Source organism: Pristiophorus japonicus, chromosome 7 (assembly GCF_044704955.1).
Source record: "Pristiophorus japonicus isolate sPriJap1 chromosome 7, sPriJap1.hap1, whole genome shotgun sequence".
Taxonomy (NCBI): domain Eukaryota; kingdom Metazoa; phylum Chordata; class Chondrichthyes; family Pristiophoridae; genus Pristiophorus; species Pristiophorus japonicus.
Window position 1 is genome coordinate 188001121 of NC_091983.1, and position 21561 is coordinate 188022681.

General features: G+C 43.0%; 1 protein-coding gene across 2 annotated transcripts in view; it reads left to right on the forward strand.

Annotated features, from left to right (window-relative positions):
- Nucleotides 1-21561, forward strand: part of LOC139266916 (protein lin-28 homolog B-like) — a 295351-nt gene that overhangs the window by 254073 nt on the left and 19717 nt on the right. The gene's annotated exons all lie outside the window — the stretch shown is intronic.

A 21561-nucleotide genomic window follows, 5' to 3' on the forward strand; every position in this document is an offset into this window, starting at 1 on the left:
TGAAGCCCTTACACTGTCTTTGAATAGTATTTGTGCAAATATATTTTGCAAATGAAGGATGAGAGGTGATCTTTTCAAAACATATAAGATAATGAGGGGGCTCGACAAGGTGGATGCAGAGAGGATATTTCCACTCATAGGGGAAACTAGAACTGGTGGGGTTATCGTCTCAGAATAAGGGGCCGCCCATTTTAAACTGAGATGAGGAGGAATTTCTTCTCTCAGAGGGTTGTAAATCTGTGGGATTCTCTGCCCCAGTGAGCTGTGGAGGTGGGGTTATTAAATATATTTAAGGTGGAGATAGCCAGATTTTTGAGCAATAAAGGAATAAAGGGTTATGGGGAGCGGGCAGGGAAGTGGAGCTGAGTGCATGATCTTATTAAATGGCGGAGCAGGCCTACTCCTGCTCCTATTTCTTATGTTCTTAAACATTTTTTGTTTGGGAAGGGGGAAGGTCTAAAGAGCAATGTTTCATATTCATGGCAATGCTATGATGTACAAGTGCCACAGTAATGCATTGCAATCAAATGATGTCTTCATATTTGTTTGTTTGTAAATAAAAGGCGGGAGGAAGGCACATTCATGAAGATGGGACTCCTTTAAGATTCCATGTTTTCTGCAAATTCCAATAGATTGCTGCTCTGTTTATCTTTGGAACTGTTACAAGACTACATGGTATCCATTTAAGATCATGGGAGAACTTAATACTATATGCATTTTCTGGCCACACAGTAAAGATAACCAGCACCATATTTTATATTAACGTCATTGTGTGAAACTACTGCCGTACGCTTGAAAGGTTGGCATACCTCTGGCTTCGTGAGGCATTCTTTGTGGTTCCATTGAATTGTATGCAGACTACTTTATTAATTAATCTTTTCCTTATCCCCAAATTTTCTTTCAATGAGGTGCGTACTGTAAATTTCTTCTGAAAACCGCAGCGAATTTAGTCAGCGGATGTGCAGGAGAAAGCTAAGGGTGTTGTACCTTTCTTTCATACAATGCAGTTTGTGGAGGTTAACTAGGCCGGAGAGTAAAGTTTTAACATTTGCCGTGGTTTCATATCAGACAAAAGAAACTTGATGAGGAATGTTGAGAGAGAGAGAGAGTGGGGGGTTGGAGAGATTATGCTGCTGGCTCCACAGACCGGAGATCTAACCCAAATTCCTTCTGCCCTTCCCCCATTCCTAGCGCTAATTTAAGATGCCACCATGCATGACCCCATGCAGACTTCTTGATTATTCAAGTAGAACTTGTTTCTATTTTGTTTCCTTTGCTCATGACAAACATTTTAAAGCAGCATCCTTCCCTCATTCTTTCATTGTTGCTGTTTTTATGTTTTTGTTTAAGTTTGAATTTTGTATTTAGTTTAGCACTTTTTAGTTGGAGGGTGTGGGTGCGATGTGTGCCTATGCTGCAGATAGTTAATTCCTTTGGATATTCTTATAAAACTGGCGCAGCAAAATGTCTGAAAGAAGAGTACAAATGTTAGAAAAAAATTGATTGGCCATTTAATAATGACATCCTTAATGATGAGGCATGTGTCATCAGGATGATGATTGTCATTATGCATGTTACATTTGGCATGAAAAATCCTTTTGTTATATGTCAGGGCTCAGAAGATAAGGGGAAAAAAAATCAAACGACTTCTGTTGACTACAGGAAATCACGAGTGACATATTGAGGTTTCAAATGCCTGGGCTGAAAGATTTAATCTCCCATGTTGACAATTGTCAACATCCTTCATATATTCACATCCAGATTCCAAACAAGATAATTTCACAACTACATTTTTAATATGTGTGGAATTCGGGCATCAAAGGAAATGTAAAAGCCAAAGTGTGATATTAATCCGTCCTTAAATCTTAATTTTCTTATCATTTAGCACTTTCATTTGCGACGGCAAAATGGAAAGATAGGGGGTGAAAAGTACATTGGGCCCATGTCCGGACCTGATACGCTCTCCAACTGGGAGGCCCGGGGCCAGCCCGAAATTGGGCATCGGACCTCATTAATATTACTTGAGTGAGCTACCGGTGCCTTCACAGGGAGCGGGCCCATCTTAAATAGATACATTCTGGGCCGCTTGCATCGCCAGCAGTGGCCTGAAGGTAAGTTCTGAGAGAGAGGAGGGAAGGATCGGGACACCGCAGAGTCAGGCGAGCCCTCCCGCTCTTTGTGGCTCCTAAGGAACATTTATTTTTACCTCAGTGTGGTATTCCCCTCCAGCAGAGCCTGAATGGCCACACCTGCCAAGATGGCGACAAGCAGGTCCTGATGCACCCACGTAGCAGCAACCGTGGATAGCTCGTGTCATCGTCTCAGGGTTAGCAGAGAACTAGATACAGAGCTGTGACATTGGCTGCAAGGACTCGTGCAGCTAAATTGAATGGTGCTGCACAGCCAGTGATGATAATGGTCAGCTATGGCCTCAACTCTACCTCTTCCTAGGGATGCTGCAATGCAGACCTAAGAGAACAGTGCCCAGGGTTGGTTCATCACTTGCCTGCAAGCTCCATTTCATGCCTCCACATTGGGGTTCCATCACATCTTTCCTCTGCAGCCTTGATATAGGCTGAAAACAGGCTTAATTGATCACCTACACTTAAGTGACTGCGGCTATTAAATGTTTTGCTCGTTCCTAATCACCATAACTAACTTGGACAATCTAGGCCAAATTTGTGTGCAAATTTCAGAGCAAATAAAAAGAACCCAAGTTGAGATGAGGATATTTATGTTTTGTGCAGCAAGTTATTATGAACTGTAGAGCACTGCCTGAAAGGGTGTTGGAAGCAGATTCAATAACTTTCAAAAAATAATTGGATGAATACTTGAATGGGGCAATATTTCTAGGGCTGGGAGGAAAGAGCAGGGAAATGGGACAAATTGGATAGTTTTTTCAAAGAGCCGGCACAGGTACGGTGGGCCGAATGACCTCCTTTTACTATGATAAAAATGCCGTTGTCTTATCGACGAGTTCATATGATGTCCTTGTAGTTTGCAACTGTTACCTGAACCCTTAAGTTTTGTTTACTGCCTGTCAATCACTATAGAATGTTTATTAGTAATTTATTCAGTTGGCAGCAACTCTCCTTGTGGATGGCAGCTACCATTTCATGTCAACAATATGGCAACAATATGCTAACATCCGCCTCAAAGGATTAACCAGTAGGAAGATATTGCTGATGTTTATTGTGAAATCATTGGCAGTTGAGTGTCATGGAATTTGGTGTCTGGTACATACCACAAGAGAGTAATGGAAATCTGGGAATGATTAGGAAAATAGTGATCTCATTGAGGAGCTCAGGTGACATCATAAACCACAACTATGAAGCTTGAACATTTTCTAATTATCATCTGAATGACAAGATGGGATGACTGTCTTAAATCATTTCAACACATCCGTTCTATTACTAACGTCTGCCTTGGAATTTGCAGTAGCATTTCTATTCTGATTTTTCATTTTTGTAAAACCATGTTTGCAAAATGTTTCAACATAGGAGTGTGAAGAAAATAAAATTTGGAGAGTGAACAACTCAAGGTAAGGCAACCACAGTGGCAGAAAGTGGTCCCTGATGAACAAATTAAGATTAATGCTTGGCATAATGCAATGATACTGGAATCTGTAGAAATGGTTACATTATAGATAGATCTAGGTGTTGTGACCTTGTTTTGTCTCGCGTTTCTGTCATGGAGGTAATCAGGATGTGACTGTTGCTACTCACCTGTTTCCTGTCAAAGTGCTCCAGATTCACAGCCTGGATATCGTGTCCATGCATTGATCGTACTCCATGTGCCTAGGCCAATGTGTGCAGGAAGTGTATTCAGTTTGTTTTAAGTGGGCTGCCCTTACAAGCTTAGGCAAAGTCAACTCTCTTCGCTCAATCTGATGCAGTCACTCTAGCACTGCAGTCGGACTTCATCATTGACCTCAGTAAATACTGTGAGACCATCCTGGATCAGCAAGACATGGTTGCTTCATAGTGTACCAGTGAGTAATGAGGTGCAAATTTCAATTGCACTGCACTATTCAGCTCCTTCAACCCAATCATTACCAAACACTCCAGAATCTTAGTTTCCACATCCTTTAGTAGGTCACAGGCTGCCTGTAGAGTATGTTTAATTGCAAGTAAATTATTAAATAGGACAATCTTCTGCCATGTTGTCTACCATCAGTTTGCCTATTCTAGACTGAAGAATAGCCCACAGACATGGTTGGCCCTGGTACTTTTTCTTTCTTCCTGACCTTACCAGGTCTGTAATGTCAGTACTAGCCAAGCAAGAAGGCTTGATATACAAGTCATTAACTGTGCTGATATGGGGCTTATTATTGGCCAGTTTTAACCAGGGAGGTATCTCCCTGTCTTTCCTTAGTTAAGTTAAGCCTTGACATTGTGCTTGGTTTTGGCTCTTCTTTCTGATTGAAAACCTGCAGCAATCATCGTTGTACTGTAAGCTGTAAACTCCCATTCATCAAAATCTACGGCGCGGCCTTGGACAATGCGGACCATAGAAACATAGAAAATAGGTGCAGGAGTAGGCCATTCGGCCCTTCGAGCCTGCACCGCCATTCAATGAGTTCATGGCTGAACATGAGCTCTGTTTTGACGGTAGTTTGTGGCAAAGAATTCCACATTCGAAACAGAAAACTGAATATACTGCAACTTTTAACTCTCAATTTTGCATTGTGATGGGCTGGAGTCAGTTATGCTGCAAGCCGGTTCCATAATCCAAATCCAGGAGATGTAAATGTGAAGGGTGAATTCCTGAAGTGATCCATACCTCGGGAGCCTACTATCAGCAAGGGCTGACATCGATGACGAGATCCAAAACTGCCTCCAGTGTGCCAGCGCAGCCTTCGGACGCTTGAGGAAGAGAGTGTTTGAAGACCAGGACCTCAAATCTGGCACCAAGCTTATGGTCTGCAGGGCTGTAGTGATACCCGTCCTCCTATATGGCTCAGAGACGTGGACCATATACAGCAAACATCTTAAAACGCTGGAGAGGTACCACCAGCGCTGCTTCCACAAGATCCTGCAAATCCACTGGGAGGATAGACGCACCAACCTCAGTGTTCTCGCTCAGGCCAACATCCCCAGCATCGAAGCATTGACCACATTCGACCAGCTCTGTTGGGCGGGCCACATCGTCTGCATGCTCGACACGAGACTCCGAAAGCAAGCGCTCTACTCGGAACTCCTACACAGCAAGCCAGCCCCAGGTGGGCAGAGAAAATGTTTCAAGGACACCCTCACAGCCTCCTTGATAAAGTGCAACATCCCCACCGGCACCTGAGAATCCCTGGCCCAAGACCGCCCTAAGTGGAGGAAAAGCATCCGGGAGGGCACTGAGCACCTCGAGTCTCGTTGACGAGAGCATGCAGAAATCAAGCGCAGACAGCGGAAGGAGCGTGCGGAAAAACAGACTACCCACCCACCCTTTTCTTCAACCACTGTCTGTCCCACCTGTGACAGAGACAGTAATTCCTGTATTAGACTGTACAGTCACCTGAGAACTCACTTATAGAGTGGAAGCAAGTCATCCTCAATTTCAAGGGTCTGCCTATGATGATGTAAGCTTCAAGGTTTTGTACTGTTATTGATAAGATATTAATGAAAATGCATTGAGTATGTAAATGTTTTCTTTGGTCAGAAATCTTACCTGACTCCCTAATGATTAACCATTATTCAGGTCTGGTGTCATCTCTGGGAAAGGGAAGGGATCAAGTGCAAAAGTCCATAATAGCACATAACCATTTTAGAAAATGTATACATCCTGCCAAAAAACGGGACACTTTCTAATTGTAAAACTAGGAAGAGGAAGCAGAGCTTCCTTTGTAACTTACTATAGTTTTACTGCTGTAACTGCTGTACTACATCACATAATAATTTATCGATCTGTGAGGTTAGCAGCCTTTTTTTGGATTTTGTTAAAGTTGCAGTTTTAGACGGTTTAGTTACAAAATTAAGACATGCGAATATGTGTCCAGTTTAGCTGAAGGTTCCCAACCTGCACATAAATTATAGATCTGCTCAATTTTCTGGCATGATGATAGAACACAAAGGAGTTTTTTGTTTCAAGGGAGCAGTTTATTTGAGATTGATAAATAATAGTGCCATTTGTTTCATGATTAATTCTATATGCACCAATTAAAATGTCAATGGGCAGAGTAGAACCTGTCCCGTAAGCAGCTTTTACCCTGATTGGTCAGAGGTCAGATCACGTTTAAAATTGACCACAATCTGACCTGTGGAGTGCAACACCTCCCCACAGATTCCAGCTGCCAAATCAGCTTTGCCGTCCGCAGATACAACGCGAGATGCCCTCGATCCAGCTATAAGTCAAGCCAGTGTAATTGGGATCACTTCAGGAATTCACCCTTCACATTTACATCTCCTGGATCTGGATTATGGAACCGGCTTGCAGCATAACTGACTCCAGCCCGTCACAATGCAAAATTGAGAGTTAAAAGTTGCAGTATATTCAGTTTTCTGTTTCGAATGTGGAATTCTTTGCCACAAACTACCATCAAAACAGAGCTCATCATGTCTTTTAAAATGGAACTGGATAGTTGCCTGAAAAAAGAACACCATTACGAGAGTAGACTAGTTGCTCACAAGGAGAAAAACATTGGCATAGATGCGATGAGTCAAATAATCCGTTTCCGTGCTACTTCACCTATGATTCATTCTTTGCTTCTATGAAATGCTTTTATTGAAAGGAAGTGTTAAGGTGGCTGAAATCGTGCGTGGATTGCGAATGTCAACTGAACTGAGAGCTTAAATTCAAATGGTCCTTTCACTTTTTCGCAGCCATTTTGTGCAATGGGCTCAACAATATAAAGACTACACTAATGCTCGTGGAAAAATAGTGCTGAAATTACACTGATGTAAGCTTGAGAGGCTTTTTTCATGCCCTTGCTGTAGAACAGTCCAATGCTCTGGGGTCATCTGGAAGTCACCGGGAATGGAATATGAATTATTCCGGGCAAAGCTGCTTGTAACCCAGGAGACAAGTCGCACTTCGGCCAATATATTTCTACAGCCCCATCAGATCTTGTTTGAACTGTTATATTTACATTAATTTCTGCAACCGCTGATCTTTGGGGTGGGGGGGTCACCGCACTCGATCTCTGTGGCACCAGGGGGGCTGAATCCGCTGCCTGTTTGAGACCCACAACCACGCCCTCTCTGGTGGGTGGCGGCTGAGGTCTGCCGGGCAGTGCTGGTCAGTGGAGGAGTCTCTCTTCCACCGGCTGGAGTTCGGTGGCCGTTCCCACATCTCAATAATGCCAGGCGCTGGCAGCCTTGGTCTGGGGCAGCTCACCTGTCCAAGGTAACCTGGCTCCGATGTCAACCCCCGTTAACGTAGAGGCCACCCCAAGGCAGATTTGGTTTGCTCCGTGCCCACACTTTACCCGATTGACTGCCGGGAGCACTCGGGCACAAGAGTGGCATTGGTGGAGAATGTATGTGAGAAATGTGCGGTAAGAGGCAGGGGAGGTGAACATGATTTTGTTTCCACTGTGACGATGTCACTTAGTAAGCTGGGCTGGGGCTGCTCACCTACAAACGGAACTCGAGTCCGGGTAGCTATCACAGGAACATGTAGTTGCTGATGAGTGCCTGGAGGGGGTGTGTGCCCACATACATCACTGGGAGGGGGGGGTGCCTACATACATCACTGGGAGGGGGGGGTGCCCACATACATCACTGGCGGGGGGGAGGCGGGGGAGGGGTGCCCACATACATCCGTTGGGGGGGCCTGTATTCACTGGAGTTTAGAAGGATGAGAGGGGATCTCATAGAAACATATAAAATTCTGACGGGACTGGACAGGATAGATGCAGGAAGAATGTTCCCGATGTTGGGGAAGTCCAGAACCAAGGGACATAGTCTAAGGATAAGGGGTAAGCCTTTTAGGACTGAGATGAAGAGAAACTTCTTCACTCCAAGAGTTGTTAATCTGTGGAATTCCCTACCACAGAGCGTTGTTGATGCCAGTTCATTGGATATATTCAGGAGGGAGTTAGATATGGCTCTCACGGCTAAAGGGATCAAGGGGTATGGAGAGAAAGCAGGAAAGGGGTACTGAGGGAATGATCAGCCATGATCTTATTGAATGGTGGTGCAGGCTCGAGGGGCCGGATGGCCTACTCCTGCACCTATTTTCTATGTTTCTATGTTAAAGGGGAGGTTTGCTGCGAACCCTGCATGCCACTGGGCCACCAGTGCTAAGGGGTGGCATGGCCGCAGCCAGGCCTGGACCCCGAGAAAGGAATGGCGAATGACCTGACTGGTGAAACAAAGATGGCTGCACGTGGTGCAGTGCACCTTCCCTTTAAGGTTCGCCTGCAATCGTTCCAACGGCCTCACGGGCGCTAGCTAATTTCCGCCATGGGGCAGTGACCCGGGGATCTACCGTGTTTGCACCTCCACTTATTCCCACGCAATTTTGCGGGAGCTGGTAGCGCTCCCTGGCGATGCTACCGGGAGGCACAGAAGAGGGGAATTTCGGCCTCTAAGTGTCAGAATGCTGGCTGAATGAGATTTCTAATGCTATGCTGCGATGAGTGGGAGGTTCCCAAAATATACGCTGCAGATGTGATGTACACTGTAAACTATGTGTAGAGCTTCAGACAGATTTTAGGTTTTTATGTTTTTGGTGCGATAATGGCGGCGGGGCGGGAAAGTTAACAGCCGGGAATAGTTTGCACTTTAGTATTTAAGTTTGGGCATCTGGGCCTCACGTCAGGCGGTGCAGCACTAAGGGAGGTGTTGTACAACTCTCTTGGCGCAAGGATGGGAAACTCCCGAGCTAAAAAGCCAGACCGGGAGCGCTCCGAGAGACGTCTCCGGGGGGGTGGGGGGGGTGGCGCGGCGGGTGAAACCTTAAAAAACCAACAAAAACATTCCCAAAACATTTTCCACGCCACCACAACCAGGGGCATTGCACACCGGGCGCAGCTCTTCCAGGCGGTGCTGCTCTGCGCAACCTGCTAAACCGGACCCGAGGATCGCTGCGGGGCGCTGGAGACCTCATCGCTGCCATTGCCACCGCTCCAGGGCGAAACCCGGTGCACAGCAGTCCGGAAAATCCAGCCCTTGATTTCTTTCTAAAATTCAAAAAATATTTGTTTTGAACCATAGCCAGAGCACATCTGTTTTATTCTCTCCTCGCCCCCCCTTTTTTACTGCCATATTTATAGGCCAGTTCCATTGTGAAAGTTAAGGAATTGTAATATTGCTAATTCCCACAACTGATTCTGTGTGCAGCTTTTAGATTACACACACTTATAGGCACCCAGCTAATTGTTGCATATATCAGAATAAATAATGCAGGACAAGGCAATCCAGTTCATTAATGATAAAAGTGCTGACAGGTATTGTACACACCCGGTAATGTTGGCATCTTGTCTGAATGTAATTGTGTTTCTGTCACTCTGGCTGAAGAATTTTCTTCAATATTTGCACTATGCAGTTTTTAGGTGAGCCAGTGTGAATTCTCCATTCACACAAGTTGCGTCTGCTAATAACACTGGCTTATCTACATGTGCATCTGTCTTGTTGCCCATTATAATGGATTATGGGCTAGAAATAGGATTATACATCAGCGTGCAGAGATAGACAAAGGTTTATATGTGTGGTAAGCCTACAACACAAACAACAAGTGGAAAAAAACACAAATACTATTTAATTACATGCTATATCAGTCAAACCTAATTAAGGTTGAACTCTTAGTTTGTATACAATGTGCTGTCATGTTCATGGATGTTAAACTCAGTGCACTGTCTGGTTCATTGTGATTCTGGCTGAACAAGCAGCAAGACGCTTGCCAGTGCTTTGTGTGGGAATTTATACAGTTTTAGCTGGTTAAACTCCAGCAGTAACCCTGCGTACAATTGGGAAGTCCATAAGCCTTGGCAAATGCCAACTTGCGCTTAAGCTCTCTCTATTCAGAAATGAGGTGCATCCCTATAAGGACAAAGTATGCGCTCCATATGGGGAAAACAGGCACTACCTGTGTGGATTTCTCAATAGCTCGACTTGAAGAGTCTTCAGTATGGTGTCAGCTAGCATAGAAACATAGAAAATAGGTGCAAGAGTAGGCCATTCGGCCCTTCGAGCCTGAACCACCATTCAATATAATCATGGCTGATCATTTTTGCAACTTTAGTACCCCATTCCTGCTTTCTCTCCATACCCCTTGATCCCTTTAATGTAAGGGCCACATCTAACTCCCTTTTGAATATATCTAATGAGCTGGCCTCAACAACTTTCTGTGGTAGAGAATTCCACAGGTTCACAATTCTCTGAGTGAAGAAGTTTCTCCTCCTCTCGGTCCTAAATGGCTTACCCCTTACCCTTCGACTGTGACCCCTGGTTCAGGACTTCCCCAACATCGGGAACATTCTTCCTGCATCTAACCTGTCCAATCCCATCAGAATTTTATATGTTTCTATGAGATCCCCTCTCATTCTTCTAAATTCCAGTGAATATAAGCCTAGTCGACCCAGTCTTTCTTCATATGTCAGTCCTGCCATCCCAGGAATCAGTCTGCTGAACCTTCGCTGCACTCACTCAATAGCAAGAATGTCCTTCCTCAGATTAGGAGACCAAAACTGAACACATTATTCCAGGTGTGGCCTCACCAAAGCCCTGTACAACTGCAGTAAGACCTCCCTGCTCCGATACTCAAATTCTCTCACTATGAAGACCAACATGCCATTTGCCTTCTTCACCGCCTGCTGTACCTGCATGCCAACTTTCAATGACTGATGTACCATGACACCCAGGTCTCGTTGCACCTCCCATTTTCCTAGTCTGTCACCATTCAGATAACATTCTGCCTTCCTGTTTTTGCCTCCAAAGTGGATAACCTCACATTTATCCACATTATACTGCATCTGCCAAGCATTTGCCCACTCACCTAACCTATCCAAGTTACCCTGCAACCTCTTAGCATCCTCAGCATCCTCTTCACAGCTCACACTGCCACCCAGTTCTGCAAACTTGGAGATATTACATTCAATTCCTTCGTCTAAATCATTAATGTATATTGTAAATAGCTCGGGACCCAGCTTTGAACCTTGCGGTACCTCACTAGTCACTGCCTGCCATTCTGAAAAGGACCCATTTACTCCTACTCTTTGCTTCCTGTCTGCCAACCAGTTCTCTATCCATGTCAATACATTACCCCCAATACTATGTGCTTTAATTTTGCACACTAATCTCTTGTGTGGGACTTGTCAAAAGCCTTTTGAAAGTCCAAATACACCACATCCACTGGTTCTCCCTTGTCCACTCTACTAGTTACATCCTCAAAAAATTCCGGAAGATTTGTCAAGCAAGATTTCCCTTTCATAAGTCCATGCTGACTTGGACCGATCCTGTCACTGCTTTTCAAATGTGCTGCTATTACATCTTTAATAATTGATTCCAACATTTTCTCCACTACTGATGTCAGGCCAACCGGTCTATAATTCCCTGTTTTCTCTCTCCCTCCTTTTTTAAAAAGTGGGGTTACATTAGCTGCTCTCCAATCCATAGGAACTGATCCAGAGTCTATAGAATGTTGGAAAATGGCCACTAATGTATAGCAGCAGACCCAAAGGAAGTTTGCTCTAATGTCCATAGTTAATTGAATTTATCATTTGCTAATAAAGCTGTGGGGACACACTACTTGCCAGTGTATGATTCCTGAGAATGCAACTCTATTAGCAAGGACAGAAAAAGCAGCTCATAATGGTCCTTTAATATTTCTTATGCCACTTTCCAGGTACGAATGTTGAAATGTTTGCTCAAGCCGCTGTGGAATGCACAGTATTTATGGTAATGGAAATTGGCTCTTGTTTTGCCAATTGGGCCATGGACACCGGTAACCATTGTAAAGGAGAAAACAAATTCTATTGTTTTTGTGGGAGAGGTTAGCTTCTAACTATGCAAAGGAGGCAAAAGATTTTCCATGACAGGAATGCACAATTCATGTGATGTTAATAACTCAAAAGCAAGGATCTGGTGTAAAGCAGTTGCATGACTTAAAAGAGTGTGCAAAAGTTTGGCATGAATATTAATATCAAGTAACAATGCAGGGCACATGTGGAAAATAGTAGTGAAAGATAGCAGTGAAAGAAATCACTGCTTGGAGATATTAGCAAGGAAGTAGGAATAAGATAGATCAAGTGAAAATGGCAGGATTCTCACTGCATCACACATACCATATTGAATCACACACGCCATATGAAGAGAATGCACCGAAGAAAGGAATTTCCATGGGTCAAATCACTTCATCTCAATCCCATTGTTCTTATGTTTAAAGTTAAACTCGCACTTAATAGGAGAGCACAATGTTGGGCAGACAGTGGACCCTCAGATATGAAATGGTTCATTTAAGCTATTTTAGATCTGCTCAGGAGCCAGTGTTCAAAAGACATGATATCTGCAGAGATCGGAAGAGAGCATGGAATGCACTATACATACGATATATTTCTAATGTTCTATAATTTAAACATGATCATGCACACTTGTTTATTGTGCACAATCAATGAAGTGCATGCAATGCAGAATCCAAATGGATAGATGTGCTGCTTATTCATAATGCGCCATCTGTTCCCTTCATAGAGTAAGGCAAACATAGCTGCTCTCATGCCGAACCTGAACAGCATCTCTCACCCACACAGTAGTCACCGCTGTGCCCACTTGAATCGATATGTACAGTACACTGGATGTAACCAAACAGGATGGAGAGGAACACCAATACCCTTATGAGATTATGGGATGGCACTTGTAGCAGTTGAGCATCTAGCATGTACAGGCAGAAACTGGAGACCCCTTCTTATTTTATGGGGATACAGACTTTGCCGGGCCTGCTTTCAAATGAAGAAAGCTATTGAGGAATCAATTGCCTCTGCACACTGCATTTGATTGATGGTCGGAGTAGCAGTAGGGAGAAGACTTCAAAACCTAGGTCTGTGCTTCCATATTCCACACAATTGCAAGAAAGAGCGTACATTATGTAGCATTTTATCACATGCTCAGGACATCCTAAAGTGCTACGCATCCAATAAATTACATTTTGAAGTGTAGTTACAAGCAATGTGACAGCCAATTTGCACAGGTAAAATCTCACACAGTAAATGAGGTGGATAACCAGTTGATTTTTTTTTAGTGGTGTTGATTGAGCGAAGAATGTTAGCCAGGACATCAAAAGACTCTTCTTTGAATAGTGTCATGAGATCTTTTATATCCACTGAGCAGGCAGTTGGAACCTCAGTTTACATAGGAACATAAGAACATAAGAATTAGGAACAGGAGTAGGACATCTAGCCCCTCAAGCCTGCTCCGCCATTCAACAAGATCATGGCTGATCTGGCCGTGGACTCAGCTCCACTTACCCGCCCGCTCCCCATAACCCTTAATTCCCTTATTGGTTAAAAATCTATCTATCGGTGATTTGAATACATTCAATGAGCTCACCTCAACTGCTTCCTTGGGCAGAGAATTCCACAGATTCACAACCCTCTGGGAGAAGAAATTCCTTCTCAACTCGGTTTTAAATTGTCTCCCCCGTATTTTGAGGCTGTGCCCCCTAGTTCTAGTCTCCCCGACCAGTGGAAACAACCTCTCTGCCTCTATCTTGTCTATCCCTTTCATTATTTTAAATGTTTCTATAAGATCACCCCTCATCCCAACGAGTAAAGACCCAGTCTACTCACTCTATCATCATGAGGTAACCCCCTCATCTCCGGAATCAGCCTAGTGAATCGTCTCTGTACCCCCTCCAAAGCTAGTATATCCTTTCTTAAGTAAGGTGAACAAAACTGCACGCAGTACTCCAGGTGCGGCCTCACCAATATCCTGTACAGTTGCAGCAGAACCTCCCTGCTTTTGTACTCCATTCCTCTCGCAATGAAGGCCAACATTCCATTCGCCTTCCTGATTACCTGCTGCACCTGCAAACTAACTTTTTGGGATTCATGCACAAGGACCCCCGGGTCCCTCTGTACCGCCGCATGTTGTAATTTCTCCCCATTCAAATAATATTCCCTTTTACTGTTTTTTTTTCCAAGGTGGATGACCTCCCATTTTCCGACATTGTATTCCATCTGCCAAACCTTAGCCCATTCGCTTAACCTATCTAAATCTCTTTGCAGCCTCTCTGTGTCCTCTACACAACCCGCTTTCCCACTAATCTTTGTGTCATCTGCAAATTTTGTTACACTACACTCTTGTCCCCTCTTCCAGGTCATCTATGTATATTGTAAACAGTTGTGGTCCCAGCACCGATCCCTGTGGCACATCTAAAAGATGGCACCTCCAGCAATGCAGCATATCTTCAGCGCTGCACTGAAGTGTCAGCCTAGATCATGGTCTCATGGCTTGCGACTCAAAGGCATGAGTATTACCAACTGAGCTAATCTTGATACTGATGTCCTGGTGGTATGTGCAGGCACCTGCCACTGAACATGTGGAAACACCAGAGGCATCTGCAGAGGGAACCTCGCCTATACAGGCCATAGGTCCAGTCGGAGCATCTCTCATGGAGTAGCGCCTGAGCAGCTGGTTGGAATACATGTCTGGCAGTTTTTTATTTTATTTATTCGTTCACGGGATGTGGGCATTGCTGGAAATGCCAACATTTATTGCCCATCCCCAATTGCGCTTCAGAAAGTGGTGATGAACCACCTTCTTCAGCCATTGCAGTCCGTGTGGTGAAGTTACTCCCACGGTGTTAACTTTTGTTGTAGCGATTTGGTATAGCTTGAGTTGCTTGCTAGGCCATTTCAGAGGGCAGTTAAGAGTCAACCACATTGCTGTGGGTCTGGAGTCACACATAGGCCAGACTGGGTAAGGACAGCAGATTTTCTTCCCTAAAGGACATGAGTGAACCAGTTGGATTTTTCCGACAATCTGGCAGTTTCATGGTCACCATTATTGATACTAGCTTTTTTGAATTCCAGATTTATTTAATTAACTGAATTTAAATTCCCCCAGCTGCCATGATAGGATTTGAACTCACGCCTCCTGATTATTAGTCAGGGCCTCCGGATTACTCATCCAGTAACATAACCACTATGCTACTGTACCTCTGTTCTGTGGTATCAAACAGATCCAGACAGGTAGCAATAGATGTTGCACCTGGAAATTGGCCCACAGCAATTCTACAAAGGAGACCCTTGATAGATGCAGATAAACCAGGATTAATCATAAGTATAGGTAGTGCACCTTCTATATTGCCTACAATCCGCCATTTGGCTATGCAAACACTCATCAGTCATGGGGACATGGGGAGCACTTAGTAGTAACACACATGTACAGTCAACACAGAGAAATTCATGACATATGAGGCAAAAATACCAGGAGAACTTATTCACCATGTGATCTCCTGGACTGGTTCCAATCACTTGAGCAGGTCGGAAAGGAATTTTCCAGATTATGTGTATTAAAGGGCGTGCAATGTTAAATTTGAGAGTGTTGCCTCACTGATGGCTCAGGGATTTTATCCAGTGAGAAGCTGAGCCTTGTGGAACTGGAAGGCTCCTGGTTTGATCCTAGTCTGTGTTGAGTTAGCTGGTGGTGGTAAGGGTTCGGCAGTTGGCGGCCCTGGGTCAGGTGTGTGGAAAATCAGCCATAGCTCCCATTTCTGATCATTATCCAGTAACCCACCCCACCCAGGAAGTATGTGGACAGTGTGTGATAACAGGATCAGGTTAGTCCAGATACCCTCTGTGGTTGAAATGCATGCCCTCACTCGCAGTCAAGGCAGAATAATATGGCCACTTGGCCGAGATAATAGGCGCCTTTATCCCAACAAAGAGTGCATGCGTTCAGTAGAGGGACATACATTGTCAGTAAATGAAATGAAAATGCAAAGTTGAGGTGGTGCCTTTCCTTGCCATTGGTTGTGCACAGACTATCCCTGCAGGTCTTCATGGGACCTGTGGCCCCTCTGAGTCACACAGCCACCCTCAGTTCATGCCCTGTTCCCCTATGTTCAGTTAGCAGGCTCCACTGTCGTGGATTTGCTTGCCTGAGTTTGTAACTGCTGGCTGTTGTATGCTCCATTTTTTTCTCTGTACATCGATCCTATTTGACAAAATGATTTATTTCTGATACTACAAAATCATCTTCATTAAACTCACTAACTCTGGGTCTAAATCCGTAGTTATCTATTCTCTTTCAGGTTTAACTGTGCAGCTGGGGAACATTGCACAGGTTCCTCATTAACAGCCTTAGGCAAAAATCTGCTCTGCACTTATCTTTGTTAATGTATTTCTGAAGCAGTAGGAATCCTCAGAACTGCTTCAAACACCCAGAAATGGTTCATTCATTGTTTTCCCTACTGACATTATGCATCCTTTTACTTACATTTACTTTTCCAATAAAATTATGGAGAGAAATATAGCTCATATTTATTTACTATGTTATCGAGGCTTTAAACGACATTGCAGACGCTAATAGCAATGGCAACCTCTTCAGTTGTTTCAAGCCTTTAGTTTCACTGCAGTGAGTGATCATGTTGGTCAGTGAGATAACTGGCAAAGCCCTATAGAATAACGTACAGTGAAGAATCAATTTATTATTCCAGTCTTAGCTCTCCACATCTGGAGATTTAGATATGTAATTGGTGAGTACGTATCTTTATGTGCTGGGTTTTGGTGAGACTTTTGATGATATGACAAATTTACTTGACTTCAAATCTTTAGTTTCAGGATGATGTATTTTTTTGTTACTCACTTTTATGTTATGAGACATGAAAGGTATGCATGTGCCTATATTGGAGAGGGGGTGGGGTGGAGATTGTACCGGTGAAATGGATTTGGAAATATGTTTCAATATATAGTTTGTTTTTATTTATTGGGGTTGTACGGCACGAGATGAGAAAGTTAGCATCAAATCTGTGCAGATAAGTTTCCTCTTTCAACTCTATGCCAAACAGAATCTTGACCCAAGCTTCTCCACACGACAATTCTGTCTCAGTTGCACCGAACCACCCAGGTTTTGAGGAGCCTGGATTTGCACTCATCCCTGTGACTTGAGTAATTGGCTTTCCAGCTTGAAAAATGGAGCCACCCTGATTTCAGAAGAGCAGTTTTAAATAAAGCCTTATGACCTGTTATCAACCACTTTATTCAGCATGAAGGCCCGCTTCACAATTCTTGAAATGCAAAATGCTCACTTCAAACGCTGTCGAGGAGTCTGAAAATTGACATTCTCTCCTGAAGCTAAAACTCTGTCGACAGATCACCATTAAAAATGAAGAGAACCTAATTTTTCACTGATGCTCTGATGTAAAAGTTAACCCAGATGGGTACACACAACATTTTTGGAATTCTTCTCAGGCCACCTAATGAATGGAATCCAGAGCATGCACACCAAATAAAATTTGAAGCTGTAATCACAAGCCATTTAGGTATAACGTACTTCCAAGATTTGTTTTTCCCAACTTTCTCGTTATTTTTTTTAACAGGAAATCTCTTCATTTTGATAGAATGAACAACCACTGATTAGAAAAAGGGTCAAAAAATAACGAAAGATCCTACTGGGGAGAAACTTTTAATCTCTGGGCGCACATTAAATACTGATTATAATCTACCATTTTAATTTTAAAAAGAAACAAGGCTTTTGCAGCACAATAAGTTGTGGTGGAAAGCAAGATTGTCTAAATTGTCATATATAAAGTTGTAACATTTATTTGAAGCGTTTTTTTTCTATCAGGAACATTAACTTTTCTGTTAAATTTTCTGACAATTTTAAGTTTGATTACAAAATTGTTGCAATTGAGGCTTAAAATTCTTAGCCCAATCAAGGCCGTACAATTTGATTTTGAACAAGAAAAGCTGAGAATAGCTCTGAAAGTTTGAAAGAATGCTAAGTAAAAAGGAAAGGATCACCATTAATAGTATGATTTCAAGGCACAAATACGTACTACTCTCTCTATGTAATGGTAACTGTGATCCAAAAACTGTGATTTGACATAAGATGCTAAATAAATTCAAGTATTATTAGAAGTAGATCAGATTTTCTTTGGTCCTATAGTTTAAAGGAGCTAGATGTCTTGGTTGCTACTTGTACTCGAATTGTTTGATTATATTACATTTTTATCAATTAAAATTCTCATACTTGCCCCTCTCTATCTCTGTAACCTCCTGCAGCCCTATAACCCTCCAAGAACTCTGCACTCCTCCAATTCTGACTTCTTGTTCATTCCCAATTTTCATCACTCCACCATTGACGGCCGTACCTTCAGCCACCAAGGCCATAAGCTCATTTAAGATACTCCCTTAAACCTATCTTTTTGGCCAAGCTTTTGTCACCTGTCCTAATATCTCCTTATGTTGGTCAGTGTCAAATTTTGTTTGATTACACTCCTTTGAACTGTGTTTTACTATGTTAAATGCGCTATATAAATGCAAGTTATTGTTGGTGATGATGAAGTAGGGTGGGAGGAGGCTCGTGTGGAGCATAAACACTGGCATAGACCTGTTGGACCGAATGGCCTGTTTCTGTCATCATCATAGGCAGTCCCTCGGAATCGAGGAAGACTTGCTTCCACTCTAAAAATGATTTCTTAGGTAACTGAACAGTCTAATATGAGAACCACAGTCTCTGTCACAGGTGGGACAGACAGTCGTTGAAGGAAAGGGTGGGTGGGACTGGTTTGCCAAACACTCCTTCCGCTGCCTGCGCTTGGTCTCTGCATGCTCTCGGCGACGAGACTCGAGGTGCTCAGCGTCCTGCCGGATGCACTTCCTCCACTTAGGGCGGTCTTTGGCCAGGGACTCTCGGGTGTCACTGGGGATGTTGCATTTTATCAGGGAGGCTTTGAGGGTGTCCTTGAAACGTTTCCTCTGCCCACCGTGGGCCCGCTTGCCGTGAAGGAGTTCTGAGTAGAGCGCTTGCTTTGGGAGTCTTGTGTCAGGCATACGGACAATTTGGCCCGCCCAACGGAGCTGGTCGAGTTTCCGTACTTTAAATTATATAACGCTTGTAGCAATCTCACCATCATTATTACATGAGCACAGGTCAGAAAAGTTGAGTTATAGTGTTATAGTTGTATCAACAACACACGCTCACATCTAACGGAAATTAGCCCTAAAATTAAAAGGAAAGCTCCTGCTAAGGCAGACACATTGGCGTTTTCTATCAAAAATGATCATTTATGAATAAATGATAACAAGGAGCAGAATAAGGTGATATTCCTTTCCTGAAATTTTATTGGCAAGCTTTTTGATTTTTTGGATTCAGGATTTGCCCTAAATATATGGGCACATACACACCAATGCAAATTACTTATTGTACAGGATTATTCAATTACTTACATTTTGACATATATCCCCTGGGGAAATGAAAGCTTTAGAAAATGGGTGTGGTCTGGACATCTGACATGAGTGATTGACGCAGAATGAGTAAATAGTAAGTCGAACAAAAAGTTACTCCCCCTCCCCCTTCAAACTTGGTGGGCTGCAAGCATATGCACAATGCACATTTGCAAGTGAAAACTGTGGAGAGCTCAGATTGACAGTGCAAAGCTATTCTTGAAAAGTTAAGATTTTCTTCACCTTGTTGGAGGTGAATTGGTTCAATGTTACTGGTCAACAAAACTACGAATGGAAGGGATGCTAATTTAAAACACCAACCTTTCGACCAAATGGTACACAATGGTATGTTGATGGTGCCGAGACCCTGAGTGGAAGTGGGAGCCCTGACAGCAGGTTGATGGTCAATTACTGAGGTGAAATGGTTCAGTGAATCGAATAACACAGTGCATACCATAGTGACTGATTAAATTGATTTGTCCGTAGCCATTGCCTTTAACCTGCTTCTGAACTCTTCCAAAAAACCTAGCTTTTATGGGGATTTAGGATCAAGTGGAAAGAGGTGACCCAAACTATTGATGGCATTGCATCAGCAATATAGGTAACTTGCTCTGCAGGGAGCAGAGTTGATTTTAAAAATGTTATTTCCCTGTAAATCATATAACTTCAGTCTACTTTTGTTTAATTTCATGAAAACGTGGTAAAATAGTAAAGGAATGCTATTTAACAATGTTACGGCAGTTTGTTTACTGAAATCGTAAATTAAGCTGGTACTGGATCCAAATCACTAGCCTGACAACTTTATTTACGATTTAAATCGTGTGGATTGTCCAGAAATTAAGAATCTTTTCCCAAAGCCTAATGCAGGGTACCCATACCCTGATAAACATTTACCACATCGCAGAAAAATAATTTTCTACTTTAAAAAAAATCATTCATTTCCAATCGGTTTTTTCATCTTATACTTTTCAAACTATTCTCCATCCAACAGGGAGACCAGTTCAGCCTCAGGCACTGCGTTTTTGGTTAACTCCGCCCTTCTCTATTCCTCCTTCCTGTGGGCAAGTGGTACGCCTCCACCTCCCATCGGGACAGGCAGGATTTTACCACAAGGAGAATGCTACTCCTCTCTATGGTCAGATCTGTTGGTTCACCCAGTAGGTGAAACACAAGCTGCATTACTTGTTTCAAATCTTGTTTTTTAAACCAGATTTAGATTTTCTCATTTGAGAGGAAAAAATATTGCGAAGGATTACAGTTGGATTTTCTTGAATTTTGTCTTCTTGGAAATTCAGTCAAGAGATAATCTAAAGTTCATGATATATACGAGGCGTAGCTCTTTGGATTGAAGTGTTGCTGATGGTCCAATTATGCTCAGCCTGCCACGATTTTGTTGTTGCTCATACGACACTTCATCAGGCCTTGTCAACCCAAGTGAATTCAGCAGCAGATGGATGACGGGTGAAAGGTCACTGTGCATTCCAATGAGGTTTCTTTTGCCATTTTGTTGTATTTTAAAAGGTACACACAAATGTATAAAAAAAGAGCGATCCCCATTTTGAATGGTAGCACAGAAACATTGCTTTTTTGATGCTGCACTCTAAATATAAACGGCTAAATTCCACTCGCTTTGCCTCACTGTTAAAAGATTCTCCTCGGTATTAGTGATATAAGAGTGAATAGTTTTCTTCAAAATTGAAAATTAGAGGAGTCTTCCGTGCAGGGACCTGCAAGAGCCTTATTGGGGTTATGCCATTTTATTTTTGTAATACTAATGTGTATAAAATCAAATTATATACACGAGCAATTATTTTATGAACCAAAATTAAAAATAAGCCATTGCTATTTTTTTTATATTTTACCAATCCCAAGACTTAAGAAATGTCTCTGTGTTTTCAGTTTCTCTGATTCTCTGCAAAACCTTCTTCAGAAATTAGCAGAACGTAAATTTTTACATTTTGCCAATCTTTGTGTATTCGTTTGGTTCTCAAAAGGACCAAGCAACCTCTTGGAAGTGTTGTCAGTTTCATTTTGTGTCCAGCTGCTTACGCGTTAGTGTGTCAACGTCCACTAATTGAGCGGCAGCTTATCCGAGTTGTTTACTCCAAGCCGCGTTGTTTTTAAAGTGATGTTTTTGCTCCTCAAATGATCCAAATCAAAATCTGAAACTAAGACGCGGATGGACGAGGCAAGGACTTCCAATTGTCAATGTTCACTTCTGAGCACCGCACACGTGAACTGCC